We start from the raw sequence: 6,803 nt of genomic DNA, 5'->3' as shown, positions 1-6,803 counted from the left end.
CTGCTTGTAGATGACATGATCCTATACAAGGAGGGGCATGAAGTTCATGTGCAATTTTAAATTGTACATGAACTTTATGGCCACTCTGAATATAGAAAACCCTAAAGACCCCACCAAAAACCTGTTAGAACTAATGAACGAATGAATTCAGTAAAGATGCAGAATTCAAAATCAACATACAGAAATCAGTAGCATTTAATACACTAATAATAAACTATCCAATAAATAAATCAAGGAAAAGAATACCTTTACCTCAGTATCAAAAAAAAAAAATAGTTAGAAATAAATTTAACCAAAGAGGTAAAAGCTCTGTACACTGACAAACAATAAAATATTGATGAAAGAAATAAAAAAGGACACAAATAAATGGAAGAACACAAATATCCCTATATTCATAGACCAAAAGAATTAATGTTGCTAAAATGTTCATACTACCCAAAGAAATCTACAGATTTCCATGTAATCTCTATCAAAATTCCAAAGAATTCCCCACATAAATAGAAACAAACATTTAAAATTCATATGGGATCACAAAAGAGCCTAAAGAGCCAAAGCAATTTTGAGCCAAAGAAACAAAGCTAGAGGCATCACACTACTTGATCTCAAAATGTACTATCAAGCCATAGTAATCAAAACAGCAGGTGCTGACACAAAATAGACATATAGACCAATGGAACAGAACAGAGAGCCCAGAAACAAACCCAGGTGTTTGCAATGAACTGATATCCCAAAAAGGTGTCACGAATATACAACCGGGGAATGGCCGTCTCTTCAGTAAACAGTGCTGGGGAAACTAGACATCATGTGCAAAAGAATGAAATTGGACCCCTATCTCACCCTATATATAAACATCAATTCAAAATAGATTAAAGCCTTAAATGTAAGACATAAAATATAAAACTACTAGAGAAAGGACAGTGCCTGTGGCTGAAAGGGGTAGGGTGCTGGCCCCATATGCCAGAGGTGGCGGGTTCAAGCTCAGCTGTTCTTTTCAGCATTATTCATAACAACCAAGACATTGAATTAACTAATGATTTACTCAGTAGATGAGTAGAAACAGAGATTGTGGTACATCAAGACACAACAGAATATTATTCAGCATTACAAAAGAAGGCAATCTTGTCATTTGCAACAGTATGGATGAACTGGGAGGATGGAATTGCTAAGTGAAACAAGCCAACCACAGAACGATAAATACTGCGTGATCTCATTTGTATTGCAGAATCTAAAAGCTGAACCCAGAGAAGCAGAGAGTAGAAGAGTGGTTACCAGGATCTGGGGCGTGGGGAGATTTGGGGAGATTAGGGAGATTTTGGAGAATGGAAACAAAATTTCAATTAGACAAGAAGAATACGTTCAGGAGATTTATCACACAACATGGTGACTACAGTTAATAAAAATGTGTCATATATTTAAAAATTGCTAACAAAGATTTTCAATGTTCTCACCACAAAAATGTGATGTAATGAATATATTAGTTTGATCTTGCCTTCCCACAATGTGTACATGTATCAAAACATCATGTAGCACACCATAAGTATATATATTCTTCTCAATTAAAAAATAAAGTTTTTGAAGTCTTTCATCCTTAATATTACCATTTTCCAATTTTTTTTCTTCTTCATTCTCCGTACACTTTTCCTATCATGTTTCCACCAACTAGTTCTCCTCTCTTATAGGACACTCTACCCCAGTGATTTATTTTCCTCTCATTCACAAAATGGCAAGCAAACCCTCATACAGTGCTTCTTATACAAGCATGCCAGTTAGCCTTGTGAATGATTTCCATAAATTCATTCATTTAATGCTCATTACAACACCAGAAGGTGGTTGGTTCTCATTTCCATTTCAGGGAAACCTAAATACAGAGAAGTTAAGTAATTTACCCAAGGTCCTACATTAATAAATATTAGAGTCAAGACTCACTTCCAAGTAGCTAGGCGCCAGAATCTGCACTATTAACCACTATTTAAACCACTATTGCATGACTTCTTAAGAAAGTACATATAACTTCAACTTCTTTAAGGGGACTTTAAGCCTCATCCTGATAAGCTGGTGGTTTAATGTAGTCTCATCATTATTAGGGTTCCTCACGGCCCCAGAACAGGGGGGAAGCCCAGGAGCTTTATGCAAAATACAATGCTTAGAAGACTTTCTGGTCTTTAGTTCATGCATCCAGAGTTATATGTGCTCTGTCCAAGTCCCATGGTATCTTGGGAGTGACAAAAAGACTTCTGTGCTGCGCTGTATATAGGAGTCCTTTTTTAGGCTAGGAGCCCTGGAGCTCTGGGGTCTTGGTTCAAGCCCCCAAGAGGTAGCAGTATGCTGTCATTCCTTCTGAGGCCTCTCCTACTCTCAGAGTCAGAAATCATTGCATCTTCAAAGTTCTGGGGACTCTCCCCTCTGCCCTCTGTTCTCTCTGTTGTCTCACCTTCAGCTCCCACTGCCCTCGATAGTCTCCTTTCTAACCTTCCCCATTATAATCTCAACAAGGAGTTTAAAATCCCTAAAACAGAAACCAGGAAAGGATTTTATAATAGCTTAGCTTTCAACACTCCTTAGGCTAGTGAACACAAATGTCTGGCCACGTTCTTGGAATGAGGGAGGTGAAATACAAAGAGGAAAAGATACAGATTATCATCTTAATAAATTATCACATTATCATGGATGGGGCGAGAAGATCATAGTTTTATGGTATGTGCCTTACAGTTCAATTTTAAAAAAGAGAAAAGGTAAATAGGAAAGACATTGTGATCTCCCTTCTTGGAGCTAAATTCCCGGTGTTCAAGGTCTTCTGCGATGTGATCCTTTATTGTCTCTCTAGGCCTACCCTTCTCCCACTACATAATTCTCTTCTCCACTCTGCAAGCTCAATCCTCCTTCACACTTCTGGCCTTCTCATCTGCTCCAATTGAAATCCCTTCTCCTAGTTTATGGGGGGGGGAAGCAGAAAGAGGGATGGAGGGAGGAGGGTGGGGCCTTAGTGTGTGTCACACTTTATGGGGGCAAGACATGATTGCAAGAGGGACTTTACCTAACAATTGCAATCAGTATAACTGGCTTATTGTACCCTCAATGAATCGCCAACAATAAAAAAAAAAAACAAAAAAAAACAAGCTGTGGTATATGTATACCATGGAATACTATTCAGCCATTAAAAAAAATGGAGACTTTACATCCTTCGTATTAACCTGGATGGACGTGGAAGACATTATTCTTGGTAAAGCATCACAAGAATGGAGAAGCATGAATCCTATGTACTCAATTTTGATATGAGGACAATTAATGACAATTATGGTTATGGGGGGGAAACAGAAAGAGGGAAGGAGGGAGGGGGTGGGGCCTTGGTGTGTGTCACACTTTATGGGGGCAAGACATGATTGCAAGAGGGACTTTACCTAACAATTGCAATCAGTGTAACCTGGCTTATTGTACCCTCAATGAATCCCCAACAATAAAAAAAAAAAAAAAAAGAAAACACACACACACAAACACACTCATATACAAACACACACAAAACAAAATCTGGCGCAATGAAAGCTCCTCATCAATGATTTTAAAAGGCCTAGTAATCCAAGTTGTCAAGTTGTGCATTAATTGTGGTCAACAATTTAGAATCGTAGCAAAAAAAAAAAAAAAAAAGAAATCCCTTCTCCTTCCATTCATTTCTATCCCATGTTTCCATCGAGACCAGTTCAGTCAACTCTCTGAGAACTAGCCTTTATTGATTTCTTCAGACTCTAAACTTTCTTCATGATTACATTATTCTTACTTTGGCATAAATTTTGGTAGACTGAAAATTCCTTAAATTAATTCCTTCTAAATAAAATACTTCTCTTTCATATTTGTGAAATATGCATCAGTGCCTGGCATTGAGCAGACACTTTTTAAAAAAGTGAATGAGCCCATGATTGCATTAATGTACACAGCTATGATTTAATAATAAAAAAAAAGTGAATGAGGGTGGCGCCTGTGGCTCAAGGAGTGGGGCGCCGGTCCCATATGCCGGAGGTGGCGGGTTCAAGTCCAGCCCTGGCCAAAAACCACAAAAACCACAAAAAAAAAAAAAAAAAAAGTGAATGAGCAAATGAATAAACTACATTTTTATTTATCTCTACATGGTTTATATGTGCTTGTTATTTCAAGTAGATTATAAGGTGCTTTAGGAAGGCCCTAGGTCTTTATCTAAGATTTAGCACTAGTTCAGAACAGGACATGTGGTTGACCCTTCTGTGAGTCAACCCTTCAGCTGCCTAGTTACTTGATGGCTTAGCAGAGAAAGCTGGCCCTTTTATACTTTATTGATAGGCTGACAGGGAGGACACTGAATAGGCAGGGAGAGTCCCCGAGATGCCTGGCTGAATGGTGGTTGCTCCACCCGTAACCACAAATGGTTCATTGTCCACCACTTTTGGCATTCACAACAGCATTTGGAAAGAGATGTAGCAATTTCCCCCTCGGGGCTTATTTTTAAAATCAGTGGCTGAGAGTGCTTGTCGGAAGTGGGGTCAGACAGAGCTGACAGCTCTGAGCTGGGTGGATGGGATGAGTGCTGTCCAAGAAGAGATATAGTGGTTGGTCCTTAATTTCTGACCTCCACTGCCCTGGGAGAAGAAGCCAGGCCAAAGGGAAGAGATGCTCAAAACAGATCACACTTGCCATGGAGATACAACTGCCTCGTCACTGTTTTCCCAACCCTAAAGTTTGAAGACTGGAGCTGGTCAGCCAGAGGGCCTTCCATTCACTTAATGGAAAATATGAAAGTTCTATTGAGGGCTATATATGCCCAGGACTCTGCTACGTTCTAGGGATTTAAGCATAGATATGACAGTTTTTGCCTTTCAAAATCGGATAGACAAATGGAGGAAGACAGAGGAGTAAACAGGCAATACATTAGTGTGATAAGTGCAACAATAGTGGTAGATGTAGGATAATATTTAGAAATAAACTTATCCTACATCAAGCACACAAAGTAAATTCAGTGTGAGTTTAAAATGACATGCTTTTCTTCCAGAGGCTTAAGAGGCTTGGACCCCCGTGGGTTACTCACAGAGTTAGGCTTTTTTGGAATTGTAAAATTCCTTAGGCCTTTTCTCTGAAGCAGTACACCCCGTGAAGCCTGAGATCCAAGGGCATGCCGCCCTTCCTCAGAGATATGGGCCAGAGGGTTGACATATGTTAACAACATATTGTCAGAGGTCTATAGGTGCTCTGCCCTGAAGGAAGGTCACAGTCATTACTTCATACTGAGTAAACTGAGTGAATGCTTGAAGATATTCTTCTATTAACTCTGTTCTCCTATAGCTGTTTTCGTCTTTGTGTCCTGCTCGGAAAACTAGTCAGTTTAGAGGAAGGGATTTACTACACAAGTGGTTACATTGATATGATAAATATTTCCTTTCAAGTTAAAATTCAGCTAATAGATAATGGATTAGATGTGTACTTGACTAGAAGAGTATAAAACTTAAACTTGGAATAAAGAACTTTGCTATATGCCATCCTACGGTGTATAGTCTGTTTCTTGACTTAATAATTACAGGAGCGAGTTTACACCTACAGCAAAGCTGCTGCTTGTTCGCATCTCGGGTCACGCAACAGAAGAGGGATAAGGAATCCAGGGAAAGAGTTCTTCAAAAAGTGGCTTCCACGTTGAGGCCTGCAGGTGATTTGAAGCTAGCCACATGAAGGAGGGAGACAGTCCAGAGAACGCAAAAGATGAAAGAAAACGCCCATAGATCTGTAGGTAGTTCATTTGTCTAACACTGAATGTCACCATATAATGGACCATGAGTTAAAATAAATTTAGCCAGACATCCATTTTTGTAATTAAATGTTTTATTTAAACACTGTCCTACACATCCATTTACATATTGTCTATGGCTGGTTTTATACTACAGCTGCAGAGATGAGTAGCCGTAATGGAGAACATAGCACCCTCAAAGAGTTAAATATTTACTCTGCTGGTCTAGAGAATGTAGTTTGAGAAAAGAGGTTGGAGAGTGGCAAGAAATGAGCCTAGAAAAGTACTCAGGAGACTGACTGTGAAAGCCCTCATAAGCCAATCTAAAGAATTCACTCTATTCTAAAAGTAATGAGGTAACAACTAGCATTTGATGCAGAAACACAACCTGATGATATTTGCATTTTAGATAATAATGATGAGAATAAGAAAGAATAAGAGGCAAAACTGGAATTGGGAGGATGGTATATAGGCAAAAAATGATGGCTTGGGTTGTGAAATCACCAACTGGATGAAGAGAAATGGACAGATTTGAAAGATAATAGGAGGATTCGGTGGTTGTTCAGATATGGAGTGTGTGAAAGCTATGGTCCACAAGGCAAAACTTCTTTAGGAATTTTATTTTCTTTCTTTCTTTTCCTTCCTTTCCTTCCTTTCCTTTTCTTTCCTTTCTTTCTTTCCTTTCTTTCTTACTTTCTTTCTTTCTTTCTTTCTTTCTTGGGAGCAAATAGCCCTTTAATACTATTTGACTTATTTCATTTATTTGAATACACCAGAGTCTTTCCTGTCTCATGATTTTGAGGGATTTTGTTCCCACAGCTTACTAAAACTTGGTATTATCATTTCAGTGGAATGTAGAAACTCTGTCACCAGATAGGCTTTCACGTATGTTGTATTAGTTTTTTAAATTCAATCTATATAAAGTGAAAACCTGCTGAAATTTTTGTTTTAAACAATCAAGCATACTTCAAAGAACTCAAAAGGAAAGTAGTGCATTATCTTTAACCAGATATTTATCATTTTTATTGCTCTTCCTTCATTTGCTTATGTTCCAAGTTCCTGC

This window comes from Nycticebus coucang, chromosome 12 (assembly GCF_027406575.1).
Source record: "Nycticebus coucang isolate mNycCou1 chromosome 12, mNycCou1.pri, whole genome shotgun sequence".
Classification (NCBI taxonomy): Eukaryota; Metazoa; Chordata; class Mammalia; order Primates; family Lorisidae; genus Nycticebus; species Nycticebus coucang.
This window is presented reverse-complemented; position numbering follows the sequence as displayed.